Source organism: Camelus bactrianus, chromosome 5 (assembly GCF_048773025.1).
Source record: "Camelus bactrianus isolate YW-2024 breed Bactrian camel chromosome 5, ASM4877302v1, whole genome shotgun sequence".
NCBI lineage: Eukaryota > Metazoa > Chordata > Mammalia > Artiodactyla > Camelidae > Camelus > Camelus bactrianus.
The window spans coordinates 57,993,131-58,011,267 of record NC_133543.1 but is presented as its reverse complement, the minus strand read 5'-3'; the positions used below and the strand labels follow the sequence as shown (position 1 = coordinate 58,011,267).

Sequence of the window (18,137 nt, the reverse complement as noted above, 5' to 3'; positions counted from 1 at the left end):
CTCTAATAATTTATTAGGCTAGGTAGAATCTATGGCATAATTTTATTTTAAATGTATTGACTATTCACTAAATGAAAGATAGGCTTTATTTTTTTGTTTTGATTTGTTTTTGTTTCCACATGATGCTAATTGTAATGCTATGCATTATCCTTTTTGTACTTTTGCTGCCAGTATTACTTTGTCAGATTATCAGAATGTTTTAACCTTTACTTTTTTCAATTTAAAGAAATTAGATGGTACTTATTTTTCATTTAAATGACTGTGCACAGTTTAATGAGCTAATAATTTTTATGGGTATTTGGCAACTTAATGTACATGATTGCATATTTAAAGTTTTAATAACAGCTGTAATAGAATTAAGAACTGCAGGTTTGGGACATTGTGGGAAAGATTATCCCAGGGTTGCTAAGGAAACCAATCTAGATTTTTATTCTTTTCTGCATAAAGTCCTCTGGAAAAGGGAAGCTGTAATCTGTCTCTAATGGCCACCTTTATGGAGTTCCCACTTTCCCCCTTAGTCTCCTCCTCCTTTTGCTTCCAAAGGACCTCTAAGTGATGGATTGTGTGCTCTGTGCAGCAGTCAAGGCTGGCTTCTTTTTTTTCTGTCTTCACGTATGTGAGTCTGGGGCCAGATTCTTCTCTTATTTCCTCTTCTTTGAGCACTGGCTTTGAAAGCCCAGGACAGCCACAGCATCTCCTTTTTATCTTAGCCCGGAGACTAATCAGCAGAAAAGCAAGGAGGAGAGGAACCAGTGGCAGTAAATGTGCCAGGCATTGACCAAGTAGGCAGAGGAGTGCAGACTCTCTGGAGAGGAGGCTGATGGCACAGCTGGGAGCCGAGCCAGCTTTACCCTCTCTCCTTTGCCATCCATTTCTTAAGTAAGGCAACCAGAGGAACAGCTTTGGTGTCTCCTTTTTACCCTGCCTGCTGTGAGTTCCACTAAATAGCCAGAAAGGAACTGGGACTCAGGGAGTACCTACTCATTTAAAATAGAAAGGGCAAGAAAACATTTTTCCACCTCTGAATTAAGCAAATTGAGAAGATCTACTATGTTAAATTAAAGAACAAAAAGATCAACTGGGGAAGGAGCCACTGTCACCATGGGGATGTTTTATACTTAAGACCTTGAGTTTCTGTTGAAGAAACAATCAGTTTTATTCTTTAGAGATTGCCTTGAAATAATCAGGATCAAGCGTTCATGCATGTAGCAATGTAACAATGTTAATCATTTCTTGTAGCAACCTTGTGAAGCTGTATAATTTAATGCAGAATTATATGGAAATAATTTAATGCAAAATGATATGAAAAGATATGAAGGTATAGAATGAAATAGATGTGTTTTCCCTCTCGCAAGTGAAGTCAAAATTTACTTCCAAGCCACCTCCTCTCTTTACTCTTGGCTATTGATCTGACTGTCCTCCTTGAATGCTACTTGAGCATCTACCACAGTATATGGTATAAGTAGGTCCTTTGTAAATTACCTTTGAATGAATGGAAGAGCCCTTATTATAGCCTTTATTTCATCTCAAAGTGACAAGCACTGATGGGACCATTATGTCAGGTCAGGTGTCTAAGAAGTGGCATTATTGACATTTTGGACTGAATAATTCTTTGCTGGGGGAAGTGGGGCTAACCTGTGTGTGGTAGGATGTTTAACAGCATCCCTGGCCTCTACCCACTGGATGCTTGCCCAGTTCTGACACTTAATAATGTCTCTAGACTCTATCAAGTGTCCCCTGAAGGCAACTACGCCCCTTTCTAGAAACCGCTGATGTAGGATAATTTGGCAATGATCATGTACTACCTTAGGAATATTTATAACTTCTGATGTAGAAATTCCAGATTGCCCTAAGGAAATTTTAGTGGGTATGTGCAAAGATTTGTCTATATGAATACTCACTGCAGTATTATTTATAATAGTGTAAACATATCAACCCAAACATCCAACTAGAGTGATGGATAAATAGATTATGGTACATCATAAACTGGAATAGTTAATCAGAGGAAATTGCTCACAAAACATCAAGCAAACAAAGCGTATTTTCAAAGCATATTTATGAAACAATAGCATCCCAATTTTCTTAACAGTAACAACAACAAAAGCATGTAGTAGTTAGGTACTCAATACATACTTGTTATATAAATAAGAGAGGAAAAGGAATGTAGTTGAGAATTTGGTCACAAGGGCAAATGGCCTAGGTACTAGTTCCAGGTTACAAGGTCAGATTAAGAACAGGAGTTCAGCTAATAATGCTGCACTAGGCCACTTGTAGGCCAAGGGTCCTTTCATTAAACACAGGGAACGGTTGGGTTCCCAGATCAAGTGGTCAGGTATGGGGCTTTAGTGGTCCAGGCTGTGAATGCTGGAGAGATGAAGGCACAGGGAACCAAGCAATTCCTCTATTATCAGTAGAAAAGAGGAATTAGCAGAGTTGGGAGGATGAAAGCAAGAGAAAAAAAAGATAACAACTATGATTAATATAACAGTCCAAGGGTTTTGGAAAAACAGTGATTATATAGTTAATAATGGCAACGTTGGAGCAAAGGAGATATATTCTGCTTTTCATATGTTTATTTAAATGGTAGTAGTGATATCTTTTAGGCAAAGCAGAGGATTCGCTAGGGAGAATGTGAAAGGTCAGATTGGGAGCTCTCTGGTTTAGGAGTGGTAATTTAAACCAAATTTGTGCATGTAGAGAGCCTAGCACCAAGCCTCTGATGAAAGCAAATGCACCCCTTCCCTCCCTACCACCACTTCCATTTCCCCCTGAAGAACCAGAAGTATTTACACGTCTCTAGTCTGTGTTTGTTTCCAGGAAGCATCCTCCAAGATGGTCAGTTTCTTTTTTGGACTTTGGATATTTTTATTTGGATTATCTACCATTACCTTAGAAAAGATTCAGTCCTTTGCCAAATATGTAATTCTTCTAAAGTCATCTGTGACCAATTGTGTTAAATAGTTAAATGACATTCCCAAAGACAATGATCATGATTGTTAATGCTTCAAACTCAGTGGAGCAGTAGTGTTCACTAGTGTGTTTAAGGAACAGAGTTCAGAATCCTCTGAACTGCCGGCTAACCTTGCCTCACCCGCTATCCTTTCCCTGTGTCTTCCTCTGTTTCCTTTCTTCTCTCATTTGTTTTTCTTGTGCTTTCCATTTCCGCTTTTCTGACACTCCTCCCCTGTTTTCCTTTTGTGTAACTGCTTCCCCTTGTCCCTCCCAACTTTTCCTCTCTTTTTCTCCCCCATCCCACCTTCCTCTGCCATTCCATCTTTGCCTCTTTTTCCTTATTCTTTCTTCTCTTTTCCCTGTCTTCTTCTTGCCTTCTCTGACATTACTAGCCTTAACATAAAACAGATATAATATGAAAATGTTTTTCTTCCCAGTTTTTAATTTCCAAATCAAAATTTAAAATCTCATAGATCTCTCTCAGAAAGCAACTGAGTTTCTTTTTCATTTCCATGCGGTATGTGATTAGTATCTTTCTTTTAAGTTTTAAAATCAGATACATGAAATATTTGTCTTTCTTTTAAAACACACAGGTTTTAATTACATTTCAAACTGTTACCCTATGTGGTCCATGGTTGTAATTTATTTCCTGTGGGTCAATGCCTTGCAATGTGAAAAAGACCTTGCCCCTGAAGTACATTCTAAGGAGGACAAGTGACAGGGAAATTGGTATTTAAACACTTGGTATACAACATCAAGCTTTTATTAAAATGAGAACAATGATAAATGTTATTTCTTTAGTATATCTCTAAGCCTCTGCCATTCCATCTTTGCCTCTAGTATCCACCGAGAATTCTTAGCAACAGCAACGCAGAAGTTACCATGCCAGCAATTCTCAGGCTGATTGATTACTTGAGGTTTTGCCTCTGTTAACCTAAAGTTCCTGTTGGTGAATATCCCCTGCAGGGTTTTTTTTTTTTTCCCTTTTGTATGCAGAAAAGAAATCTTTCCCATCCTCCTGAATCCACCAGGAAGCATGTGGGATTTAATCACCTCTGTTATTACATTGCTTCTCCCTCAATGTATTAACGCTCTGAAACTTGCTCAGTCATTTGTAAAATTCAGGCACAGGACTTGCTGCTGCCCTTCTGTGACAATTCATCAAAAGGAAAGCCCACCAAACTTTACAAGCTGTGTGACTCTGTTTCCTAGAGCTGGCATTTTCTCTTGACTGAAAACCACACTGAACCTTAACATCTGTGTCTTACTTCATTATTTCTAGCAGAACATAGTGCCTGGTTTGTGTGTGGAAGTGTATTTTTTAAAAATTGTCATTCCAACTTTATGAAAGATAATTTTTTCTTATCCTTGATAAAGGAATCTATTCATTATGAAGGTGTTTCTAATTTTCAAATTCTGTATAAATGTACAAGGTGAAGAATAGGGTAGTATTTCAATATTCGAAATAGGAAAATTTGAATAAATGAGCATTAGACTACTTTTTTCCCTTTCTTTTCCTGCATGGCTGTCATCTTTGATAAACCACCTTTTGCCTAAGGAGACATGTCTAATAAAATATCTATAACAATTATTATTACAATAGAAGTATTAATTTGTCCATTTTTTGTGTTCTCTTTGCAGAAATTCCATCTTTAAGTTCAGCAATCAGTGCATTTGAAACTAAAAGTAATGCTTCCTATATTGAACATTAATTTGAGCCTGGCACTTTTACAGAATTATCTCATGTCATCTTCATAATCAGCTGGTCAGAAAGATGGAGGGGATGTTATCCTCTCCCTTTTATAGATCAGGAAGCAAGTACTGAGGCCTTTTTCTGAGGCCACAGAACCGTAAGCTTTAGGGTTAGGATTCTCCATTCTTCCATCACTGTTTCTCCTACTCTTGGCTTTGAGGAGACCCATTAAACAACATCTCTCTTTCCTTCCCTGATGTGGTTGAAATGAAATATAAGACAAAAGAGGAAATGGGATATCAAAATATCACATTTATAATGTATTAAGCAGATACTGAAGTATGGGCTTATAATACTCACCTCCAAAATTAGATAGACCTACCATCCCAGATACAGGCAAAACTGAATGCCTGTAGTCCTGCGCACACGAGGGCCTCATCCCTTTGAAAGCTTACAGCATCAAGTTAGAGCAGAGGCATGCTTCCTGTGGGCAGCCTGCTTCTGGAAGAGTAAGAGGAAAAAGGGGCTAGGCTCTGCATGCCCAGTTAGTCTCCCTAGTACCCAATTAGGTAACTTACCCTACCTCCACGGGGAGGAAGAAGGAGTGGGTGAGAAGGCTGGAGATCTTAAGGGAGATCTCTTCTCATAAGATTCAAAGAAGGAGGAAGAGTTTTTCCTCCTCTCATATGTGCCATGCCACCTCTTAAATAGACTGTTAGATCTGAAACACTGAGAAAACCCTTTCCCTCACCACCCTGATGCGCAGCGTTCTCCTGCACCTGTCTTATCTTCATCACCCTCGGTTACCCAAGCCAGAAACCTAGGTGTCATCTTTGATTCCTTCCTTTTATTCACCCACCATATTCCATCCATCAGAAAGTTCTTTTGATTCAGTCTTCAAAGCAGATCTCAAGTCCTTCCATTTTTCTCCATCTCTGCTGCCACAGCCCCACTCCGAGTCACCATTATCTTTCACCTAGATGATTGCATCTGCCTCCTAATAGGTCTAATTCCACTCTTAACCATTTCCTACAGAGAATGTTTATGAGGCAACAAGGAGTCCAAGGAGTCGATAGGAAGGTAGGGTCAGATTATTCGCGTGACTTATTATCCTAGTCATCTTCATGTTGGAGACAAAGAACCACGGAAGGTCTGTAAGCAGGAGGGGGACACAGATCGGGCTGCCCTGTACTTGTTACCCAGGGGAACCTGGGCAGATATCCTGTTCTCTTTGTACCTCAGAACCTTCATATGGAACATGGGAGGTCTTACGAAAATGATGTCTAAGACTCTTCCAGCTCTAAAATTTCGTCTTAAGTATGAAATCGAAGAGCAGAAACCTTACAAAATAATTCTGCTTATCAATCATAAAATTAATAGCTTTGATGCAAGGTGTGCTTAGTATTGGATGAGCCTCATGTCTGAGCCACTCACCGTGTTACCAGCGGCTGCTCCAGAATGTTGCAGGAGGGGCTCAGGGCTGCCATCAGGCTGGCAGTAGAGTCTAGGGGACTTGTAATAAAGCTCTATTTGCATAGCTATGCATTGTCTTTACATATCTTTGGGAAGGCTGGAGATAAGCTATTCTTTGGTATTGTCATTGGGTGATATCTTTAGGAAAGAAGGTTTGGGTTCAGGATTGCTTTCTGGGTCTTCCTATTAACTGTAGTAGAGGATATAGCCAACTACTATGTAATAGGATCTGAGTCTCTTTGTCTCAAAGTTAAGAATCAAAGACAGTTTTTCTGCATAATTATTCCAGTCTAAGAACACTAATGAGTCCACAGGAACAAGATAGGCCCCAGACAAAGGAACAGTGGGCAAAAGATACCAGGCAGTGATCTCTGCCCCAAACCAACAACTTCACAGCCTATAATTCTACTATTATAGCTTAATTCCCCTCAGTATTTCTGGCTTTTCCAACTGTAAGAATCTTCAGACACCTCTGAGAGCCCATCATCAATGAACAATTTAAATAGCAGTTAACACTAACAGAAATAAATTGACCACTTGGTAAGAACAACAGTGGGACCAGGATAGGTTCAAGGATTGAGAAGAATAAGGGAAAGCTACCAAGGAACCAAAGGTGAACAGACTATCTCAGCTTTGCGAAAGGGAAACTGTGTTTAAGTCACATCTGCCTGACTTGAATGGAGCAGTTAACAGCCTTCTTCTACTAGATAATCCTCTAACCTTCTAACTCTATGACCTTATCCTTCTGAAGTTCTGATCCCAATTCATATGTTATAAAAACAAATAAGAAACAACTAGGAAAGAAACATTGATGATTGTTACAGAGGTCAATCACCTTCTCAACATATTTCTATATATTTCTTAGACAACTGCTCCAGGATTGTTCTATATTATAAGGTTTATAATAAAATCTTCCAAAAATGCCTCAACAAGTGAACTAAATCTGACATTATAATGGTGCAAGGAAAGACTTCTGCTAGTAAAACTTCATCTTCACATTTTATAGGTCTTAAAGTATCAACTGCTAATATAATTTGTTTTTTGATTAACACACAGGCAAAGAACTCTTATCAATTGGATTAACCCAATCAAAGAAAAATTAATAGCAATAGCATATAACTTATATGCCAAATGCAAGGCTCTGTGCTAATATTTAGTTACACCATCCAATCCTCACAAAGCTCTGTGAAATAGATACCATTACTTTCCACATTTTACATTTAAAGAAACTGGACTTTGGGAGATTTAGTAACTTGCCAAAGTTTACACAGCTGGTAAGTGGCAGAGCCAGAATGCAAACCTAGGTTGTCTAACTTTGTCAAGACTCCACACTTTTATTACTATGGGAGATATTAAGGATTTTATTCATATTCTGCTAACATATTCAAGGTTGTAATAGTCCTATCTTTGAAAGAAGAAGGCTCCTTGACAGAATAGGAAGTTCAATGTGGAGAGTATAGCTCTGTGGTAAAGCACATGCTTACCATGCATGAGGTCCTGGGTTCTATCCCCAGTACCTCCGTTAAAATAAATAAATAAACCTAATTACCTCCCCCTAAAAAAAATTAAAAAAAAAAAGAATGATGAGTCTTTTCAGAATAGAAAGTTCAAAAATCTATTGGAATGCCTTCCAGAAGCTGGGTCAGTTGTTCACATCTGTTGACATCATGTCACCTATTTACATGTAAAAAGCCCAGCAGTTGTATCATTTTTGGAGCGCTTACGACAAGATGCCTCAGGAAATTTCACTGCATGCAGTATAACCCATTAATGCCTGTGAAGGCAAAGTAATAACAGTAGTAAGATCTAACATTTATAAGATGCTTACTGTGTGCCAGGCATTGTCTTAAGCATTTGACATACAGTACCTCATTAATTTCACACAATTTTATAAGGTAGGTCTATTATCAATCCATTGTATGGTTGAAGAAAGAGGTACAGAGAGGTTAAGTAACTTCTCCAAGATCACACTGCTAATAAATTGGAGAGCCCAGACTTGAGCCCAGATTGGTTGAGGCTACAATTTGTGTTCTTAAGAACCACAGACTGCTGTCTCTGTTGCGGTGTAAACAGTGAGTAATGAGCTATTCAATGTCATTTCACAATGCTCTTTACTAAAGTTGTGAGAGAAAATTGACATGGACTACACAGTTGATATTTCTGGAAACTGGGTGGTAAGTATACAACACGGATAATTCCTTTAAAGATGAAAGGTTTGAAAAACATCACAACTCAGTACCAAAACCTACCGAGAAAATCTATTTGCATAATTGAGATTTAACTGGAGGAAACTGTTAACAGATTTCCCATGATAATTTAGAGATAGTGATAATTTTTAAGTTAGAGCTAGAGTTGTTCTCTGCAGATCTTATAATTGCCTGTATCCATTGCAGAGTAAGAGGTATACACTTGTTTCTGAGAAAAGATCTGGAGCTCTGGAATATATAAGCAAGCAAATTATCCTCGTTTCTTCTAGGATGTAGTCTAGGATAATATGCTGTGAAACTTTTTGGAAACTGTAGGTAAACTATAAGTAGGGCATCGGAGTTATAGCCGTAACAGTGAATTATTGGTCCAACAACTCTTTGCTGTTTGCTAGAGGGGAAGTCCTTTGGGGGCATTTGTTGCTTTAGTCATGGATTGGTTTGATTGCTGGGGACAGACACCCACTGCAACAATCAAAAATAATAAGTGGGGTGAGGGATGACATCCCGGAAATAACAACTAGGGAAATCTCACAGAACACAAGACAAGAGGTAAGTCAAGCCTTGTGGGGACAGAATTTGGGAACTGGAGAGTTCCTGATGCTTCTAGTCTGATTCCTGTTCTGTATTCTGAATGTGGTAGTATATTTGTGTGGCACTTTATGATTTATAAAATGCTTCTGCCTATACTATCTCAGCTCATCCTTACCACTGTGATAGGTAGGAATCATTTTCCCCATTTAGAAAGTGAGGCTTAGAAAAGTTAAACAGCTCAGTATTTTGGAGCTCAACAGTAGCAGAGCTGGGATATGGAATTCAGGACTTCTGGCATCACATGCAGCATCTTTTGCACTTTCTAAGAACTTCCTACATGACCATAATCATGAGAGGTTTAACTCAAGGGAATGTATCAGGAAACCATACATTGTACTTACCTATCAACTTTCTGTTTTTGGAAAATAAAGTAAAATCAGAATTCTAGCTTCACTTTCTTTGGTCATTTCATCATTTCTATGAAATGGGCTGCACCTGAGAAAAGATATTTGCAACTCATAATGTGCCTACTCTTCATAAAGCAACAATTCAAGCTTTTGGGGAGGCAGGGCATATTTGGTTTCTTCTGTATTTTCCTTCTGCAGAAGTCAACGTTTGCTAATATAGTTAATTATAGACTAGGAAATAATACAACCTTGGTGTTGAACTGGCCAACAAGAAAAATGACAAACAGTGTTATCTTCTGACTGTTCTAGTACATTAGGTTGAACATAAACTACTGTTTATTACCACTGACAGATCTCTTTATAGTTTTGGCGCTGCATTTAACAACAACATGGGCAGTGGCCCTGGGCCCAAATGGCTAATTCTTCAAAGTAGCATGCTATGTTAAAAAGAGCCCAAGCTTTAGATTTAGGCACCTCTGAGTTATTAGCACTATAGCTCAGTTATTGGTAAATTACTTACATTATGTCAGTTAGTTACTTTTTCGCCTTGGGTTCCTTGTATGTATAATGGAGCCAGTCACACTCACTGTGCATGACTGTTGTGAATATTGTATGAATGTAAAACACCTGGCCCAGATACTGGGTCCACGGGAGACTTGGTAAAAAATAGCTATCATTATTACTATCTAAAGAATCACTTAGTTCCATAATTACCTCAATTCCTTCATAATTTAAACATATTGCAAGCCTCAATTAGTACTTCTTTTTTAAGGCTAACTTAGCAAATGTGGTGATGGAGTAACTGGTAGGACACTGTCTACTGTATGCTTGTCTGATGGCTTAGAAGACCAGGGTTGAAAGTCAAAGTCATGAACTGCCTGCTGCTGCAAAGCCAGATGGTGTTGCTTCTCTCTCTTTAAGTCAAGTTTAGTGACTGTAGAGTCCTGACTTGTCTTTTCTGGATGGATATATATACACTTAGCACTGCAGAATTTGGCTAATATCTTGCATTTAGTATGAAGAGGGGGACCAGTGGAAAAATTTCCTAAAGAATTCATGCTGTTTATAAGGCATCAGTGTAAATCATCTGCCCATGACAGATACTGTCTGTATGGAAAATAGCATTGGTTCCTATCCAAAAGCATGGCATTACTGAAACTCCACTTCATAAATGCACACTGAGTAACTAACATCAGCCAGGTATGATTGTAAGAATATAAGGCCACATTTTATGAACCACAACCGGAAATTGTCTTGATGACAACATTGGTTAGAATCTATGTCTAAAGGCTTATAATTCATCTTTATATTGTAAAAGGGAAAAAAACCTATAAAATCTTTCTCTACAGCATCTTAAATGGGTTTCTCACCATCTAAACCCAAGGGGGCCAGTATCCCCTCATCACAGGAAATTGTTTCAGGAGTTGCTTTCCCCCATTCTATGCCTCCCACGAAATGCTGTGAACTTCCCAGTCTTCTTTGAAACAGTGTACCTAGATTGTTCCTCTCTTGATTGCTCGTCTGATTGTCTGCTTTTTACATGCTCTTCTCAGCTTTCTGATGTGGCCTTCTTTTCAAATGTTACCTCTGTTCACCACCCTCTTCCACCTTTTGACCTCATGAACAGCACGTGACACCCACCCCTACACCTAGACAAAGCTTCTGCTGTACCAAACAGTGATCCAGGTGCCATGTCCTGAGACCTGAGTGGACTGCTGGAGGAGACAGGAATAGAGCTTAGGCTTTCTGTCATGAGCCATCAAAAGCACTTTCCTTTCCTTGGAAATTTATTAAGAAACCTTGTATTGATGTATTGATTTTTACATGATCAACCCATGGAAGATTATTTTAATTGTGGTAATTCCTTCTCATGGTGGCTTTAAGGAGATTGTATTATCTCACATCATCATGGTAGCAAGTATACCTCTAAATCAGTTATTTGCAAAAATATGGATTATCAGAAATATTTCTCATCTGCTTTTATCTTAGTTGAATTTAAGGAATTTGTGGCTAGGAAATTTACAAGCTATCATGTTCCTATTTTATGTAAGAGGCCAGTCTGAAAAGATGGTGTCAAATGCTAAGGATGCCCTTGGGTGGATAGTCGGAGATGATGGGTCAAGGAGATCAGGCCGATTTCTCTTCACTCTATGGTCCACAATTGGAATCAATTGTGATGAATTATTAAGGGCCATAGACCTCCATCGAGACTAAATTTAGAAGCATAAGACAAAAAACAACAAAGAAATTTTTTATTCCAACTGTAAGTCTTTGCTAGCTGCTGTGGATCTGGACCAAAGTCAATTCAAGTTTTTCTAATTAAGTTTCAAAGAATGTGCTGTATAAAATCTGAGTACACAATGTGGATTTGGAAAAATCAAGCAGTCCTCTATTACTATCCAGGCTTATTGTCATGGCCTTGGGTGCATTGCTTAACAGCTCATTGCCTCAGTTCCTGTGTATGTGAAATACCTACCATGCAGTTTCGATGGTGTTCTTCCCAGTTGACAAGAGCCGAGCCATTAAAGGACTTAGAGTCTCCTGTCATTGGTGTTTTGGGTATATATTCTTGGTATCCTGAATGACAAAATGGAGATGGGTGTTACGACTGTTTGGAAGCTCTGGAGTTCAGTGTTGGTGAATTGTTAGGATTTGTTTTACCCCTAGTTACTCTAGTGGCTTAGTATGAGGTTGATACAGAATAGTTTTGCAGCAAGAAGCTATGTCTTATTTGGTTACAGCCCTCTTGCCCCTAACTGTTGTTTTCTAAAAAATTCTATGTAACATAATAATAATTTTAGAGACTTCATAGCAGAATATCTTACATACCTTAAGGATTTTAAAATCATTTTTACCATTCTGAATATTACTTAGCAAAATCACATACTCAGGCCGATTGTGGAGAGAGTGGAAAGCGCATTATATAGAACTTATTACCTGTACTTTAATATCCTCCAGTATGCATACAAGTTTATTAATTTTGATTAGCCATTTACCCTTTAAAATTGTATTTATAGAAATTTCTGTGTTAGATCTTTTATAATGTAAAACAGATAAAATATATGACTAGTATGGATCTTATTTAATTATATGTATCATTACAATTACTGCATATTTATGTGATAGGTGAAACCAGCTGAGCCTGTATAAGAAAACTCCCACATCTACCCATTGTCCTCTTTGCTCACACAATAAAGCATGCTCATCACTCGGACCCCTATAGAAACAGAAAAAGAGGTTAATAGTTATACTGTTTCTTCAACATTTTTTTCAAAAGAAAGCAAAAAGTTCTTATGTGGGGTAATCATTTTTATGTGATCATCTGAAGTTTTTGGTGGTGATAAATATGGGTCTTATGAGAAACTTATGCTCAAGGGAGTCCAAGGCAGGTTCAGCCAATTGTAGCATTTAAGGGGATAATGCTTGAAATAGTCTTTTTTTTAAGAGAAGAGGATACTGGGCAGGTGTGAAACTGTAAGAGAGTAGTTCAAAAGGGGAATTAAGTGCTTTGGTACCTTGACAGTGACATCTGTCATAGAAAGTATTATGGAAAAACTGGAGAACTATTGCCATGTGGATTTAAGTGTTGGGTTCTGCCACTTTTGAAAAAAATTTTTTGCATGTGAAAATAGCTCGTATCTGGCTAGAGGCTAATACTTCTTTGGAGAAATGACGTAGTTTTAAAAAGTTCTGACTGCTCATTATTATCAACCTATATTTCTTGATTAGATTATTAACTTAAAATTACATATCAGTAGTATCAAAGTCGTAAACATTATTTGGACAGAACCATGTGGAGAGAACTGTAGAGAAGGGAGGCAATTCTGTTTAGTTTATCATCTGTAATACATGGTAATGTCAACAGAGTAAAAGAACAAGAAAAGTGAACAAATTGAGGTATGTAGTTCTCTGAATAAACAGTCTGCTTTAGTACCAGTAACTCCATGGAGTAAAGTTTTAATTTAGTGGTTTTGTCACAGTGTTCCCATTAACATAGTGATAGTAGGTGTTCCTAAAAGATACTTGTTTATAAAATCTCCTGTAAGATAGTGTTGACTCTCTCCAATGAGTACTAAATTGTATTAAAACAGTATCAGAAGAGCCCATGTACTTTTTTCTAAAAGTTCACCCATTCTATCACTTAGATACCAAGTTTTCTGAATGTATTCAACATTGGCTACTCCATCTGCTGTTCTCAAGTCTCCTTGAGAGTCTCCCAACAGAATTATGTTGCTATTGTCTTTTAGTAGATTGAAATATTCGCTTTTTGTTAAGTATGTGTATTTATTCCCCTTTATGTCCTTTAAAAGCCCCATTTTCATAAAAATCCATTATTTGGACCCTACTTTGACATTTGGATGATAACACTAGCTTGACAGAAAACCTCTCATGGTATATCACCTATACATTGTAAAAATATGAACACAAGGATTTTGTGCTTTTGGAGCTTATCAAATAAATTCTCATATCCTTCCTTGAACATGTCATCAGATTCTTTCATAATTTCTTTAAGCTTAGCTTTTGATTAAGGTTGTTCAACAAGCAGATTATGTGACTTAGTATACTATTCTACCATATAAAGGAACTTGTCATCTCTGGTAAGAACAAGATCAACTTTAAAAGAATAATACCTTTCCTTTAGTTAAATATCTTTTTTTGACATTTATCTGTAACTAGTTTACAATTGTTTATGATATAATGACATGTTGAGCATCTTTTTCCTTTGTATTTACTTAATGTCATATCAAAGTATATTATTATCTGAAGTATGACAGCTCCTCCTTTGACAAGACCATAGATAATTTCTTCTAACCTCGTGGGGTTCTTGATGTGAACCAAATGTTTCTGCAATTTTGGCATCATTTTTATAAAGACGGTGGACTCAATTAGTCATTTCTTAGCTATCCATTATTCATCTCAAAGATCTTGATCTTCCTCTTTGGGTCTTCCTCTTCAAGGTGAATATGTATTGGGCCAGCACAACCACTGCCATCAGAGAACAAAGTCTGGCCCTCCTTACTAAGTTCATTCTACTCATAGCCACCTGGTTCAGGGCTCTCATTTGCCTCCCAGCCAGGAAAAGAAGAGGCCAGTGACAGTGGCCAGCAAGCCATGCACATGCCCCGTGGTGAACCCTGTGAATACTCCCTCAATCATCTTTTCATATGTTTCTGTTATTCGTATTTCCTTTTTTATGGAATACTTGTCCATGTCAGTTCTATGAAAAACTTGTCCAGTACATATGAGTGTGCCTTTTTCTTACTGATTTGTAGGAATTCTTTATGTGTACGTGTGTATTTTCCAAACACCAACCCCCTTACTGGTTATGTATATTTCAAATATCTTCTTCTCTATTTTTTGTATTTCATTCTTAATGGTGAACTTAAGTTCTTAATTTTAATGCAATTTAATTTAGTAATCTTCTTGTTAAATTTTGCATTTGCTTCTTGTTTAAGAAATAAGAGCTTAAGAAAATTTTATAATTTAGTGTTTCATAGGAAGTATTTAATCTAATGCAATTCATTTTTCTGTTGGAATAGGGATGCAACTTGATTTTTTTTTTTCTATTTGGATAAACAGTTGCCCTAGTGTCATTTATTTAATAGTTCATTTTTCTCTCATGATCTATAATATCTGCTTTGTCATAAACCCATTTTCCATATTGGCATAGATTTGTTACTAGGCTCTCTATTCTTCCTTTGGTCTATTAGTCTATGCCTGCACTAGTATCACACCAACTTAATTTCCATAGCTTATAGTAGTCTGGATATCTAGTAGGGAGTATCTCACACTAGCATCCCACATTTTGTTGTTAAGGGGTGTCTTGGCTTTTGTTGGCCCTTAACCTTTCATGTAAATTTTATACTTGGCTTGTCGAGTTTCACATGCATATGCACACTCTGATAGGATCTGTATTTGAATTGTACTGATGTTTTAGATCAGTTTGGAGAGAATTATGATATGCTTTATGATAGTCAGTCTTCCCACCCAATAATATGATAGATCTCCCTATTTATTAGATCTTCTTTAATGTTTCTTTAATAAAGTTTATTAATTTTCTCTTCAGAAGACTTACACATTTTTTATTTTATCATGAGTATTTAAAATGTTTATCACTATTTTAAATAACCTCTTTAAAGAAATTTACATTTTTAGTCAATTGTGGGTATCTAGAAATGCAGTTTACTTTGCATATTAATTTTGAATCTAATATCTTTTTTATTAATTTAAATTTTTACTTTTTAAAAATCCTTCTCCCACATGACATAGATACCTAAAAGTAAATTTTAAGGGAAAGGAAATTAATATTTACTAAGTTGCTACTAGGTGCCAAATAGTCAACATAGATTATTTTACTTAATCCTTACAACTATTTTGTTGCTTATTTTTCTCAAAAAATATTTATTAACCCCTATGTGTTAACCTTTTTTTTAAAAATTTTTGATATAAGCAATCATATCATCTATAAAATAATGAAGGTTTTTATTTCTTTTTTCCAGTCCTTTACCTTTTATTTCTTTCTCTTGATTTACTATGCAAGGACCTCCAGAACAATGTAGTATAAGACTGATGAAAACAGGCATCCTTATATTGAACCTGCTCTTACAGAAGATGCTGTTAAAAGTTTCATTGTTAGATATGAGGTTTCTGTGGGTTTTTTGAAATGTCCTTTATTGAGCTAAGAAGGTGTCTTCTGTTCCCAGTTTGCTAAGGAGGTTGTTGCTATTATTTCTTTACATCACAGATAGATGTGAAATTTTATCCAATTTTTTCTGCCTCTATTAAGATACAGTTATTTTCACCTTAACATGTTAATATGATGATTTACTTTAATTGATCTTCTCATGATAAACCAATCTAGGATTCCCACGAAACACCAACTTGGTCATACTAACTTATCTTTTTATATACTATCTGATTTATTTTATAAAAATATTTATTTTTAGAGTTTTTGCATCTACATTCATTCATAAGTGAGACTGGCCTATGTTTTTAATGTTTTTAATAATATCTTTATCTGGTTTTGAAATATCACAAAGATTTTTTCCCATTATGTGGAATAGTTTGCATAAGATTAGAGTTTCCCAATGCTCACATGTTTGGTAGAATTTCCTACAAATCTTTCTGGATCCAGTGTGTGTGTGTGTGTTTGTGTGTGTCTTTAATGGGATTATTTTAAATGACTGATTTAATTTCTTTAAAGCTTAGAGGACTTTTCATGTTCTCTATTTTTAAAAAAGACTTGGTTTTTGTTAAGCTGTATATATCTGTATATTTCATCTAAGTTTTCAAGTTTAGGTCCAGACTTGTTCATAGCATCTTGTCTGTTTAATCTATGTAGCAACTATAGCTTTGCCCCCTTTTTATTCTTGATTTTAAAAAATGTAATGCCTCTCTCTTTTTTCCCTTAATTATTCTCTCCAGAGATTTGTATGTTTTATTATTTTTCTGACCTCTCTCGATCCTCTTCTTATTTGTTTATTTTTCTCTTTCATTAACTTCTGCTTTTATTTTTATTATTTTCTCTCATCTTCTTGAGTTTATTTTGTTGTGTTTTTTCCTAATTCCTTATGGTTGGATGATCACTTCATTAAGTTGAGCTTTTCTTTTTTCACATAAGCATTTAAGACTAAACCTTTTGGAACCTCTTTAACTGTTCTGCCATTTTGGCACATAATATTTATATAATCATCTTGGTATTTTTGTTAATATTTTTTTCTAACTATTTTCTTAAGAGTTCATAATCTACACTTCTTTTATGATTGATAGGTTGTTCCAAAATATATTTAAAATTTTTAAGTATTTTTCCCTTAAGTTACGTTTTTTAATAACTGAAGTGTATTGGGGTTAAATGATGTATTCTTCATGATACCATTATTATTTCACATAGTGATTTCAAATTGGCTAGCTTTATGACCTAGCTTTTAGTCAATTTTCATATATATTTAGTGTCAACCTGATAGTTACAATGAAGTGTCCTGTTGTTGGGGATAGTGTATAGCCAGATATATCACATGTACTTGTATATGAGCTTGTTGGTGGGTGGGTTATGGTGGGAGAGATAATACCTAATGATGCCAGAAGATAATCTTTCTTTTTAAGTAAGACAGAGGGACTAGGACACTACTGAGTTTTAAAGTTGGAGTTTCCATAGATACTGGAACTCTCTTATTACCTGTCTAAAGGAGCATGTGGAAATCTTATGAATCTGAGGAGCAGGACTTATTGTGATTTCTGCTTCCTTTGTAACCCTATGCAGATCCTAAACCTGGAAAGAACTGTAGGTGGTTAAATTGATTGCTCATTTTATTGAAACATCTCAGAGGTGAATTGAGATTTAAGGAATGGCTCCTTACCCTGTTGCTTCTATGAGAGTGAGTGCTAGCTGATATGTCCAATCTTTCTAATACAGCAGAACCCAGACCTGAAAAATACAATGAATGATATAATTGACTGGCTCTGCTAAGGGCTTTATCTAGTTCGTAAAAAGGCCAGTGCAGTGTTCTGCCAGCTGGCCTAGGAAATATCTGGAACAAGGCAGCAGGCAGAAGACCAGTTCCAGGAAGGGCTAACCAAACCTATCTAAGGTGGAATAACTTAGACAAGGCTGCCAAAAATCAGGGTGACTTAGTTCTCTAGTGTGTCTGTCTAGAAGGCTTCCACTTACAAGCATTTCTTAGAAAGTATCCTGGTGCTTTATCTGGGAAAAGGCACCCTGGGTGCTGAGTCCATGCCTGTATCTCTCTAGACTATTTATGAATGATTCCTGCTGATGGAAACAATCTTCTTGTAGAAACAAACCACATTTTGACACCTTCAGTTTGATTCATCACTCTTCCTCTCAAATTCGAGAGCTGGAGATGCCTGGCCTGC

At 36.6% G+C, this 18,137-nt stretch overlaps 1 protein-coding gene and 1 pseudogene across 1 annotated transcript in view; one reads left to right on the top strand and one right to left on the bottom strand.

Moving 5' to 3' along the window:
• PDE11A (phosphodiesterase 11A) overlaps window positions 1-18,137 on the top strand; it is a 327,689-nt gene that overhangs the window by 10,593 nt on the left and 298,959 nt on the right. The gene's annotated exons all lie outside the window — the stretch shown is intronic.
• LOC105072876 (cytosolic 5'-nucleotidase 3A pseudogene) lies at window positions 13,291-14,141 on the bottom strand (annotated as a pseudogene).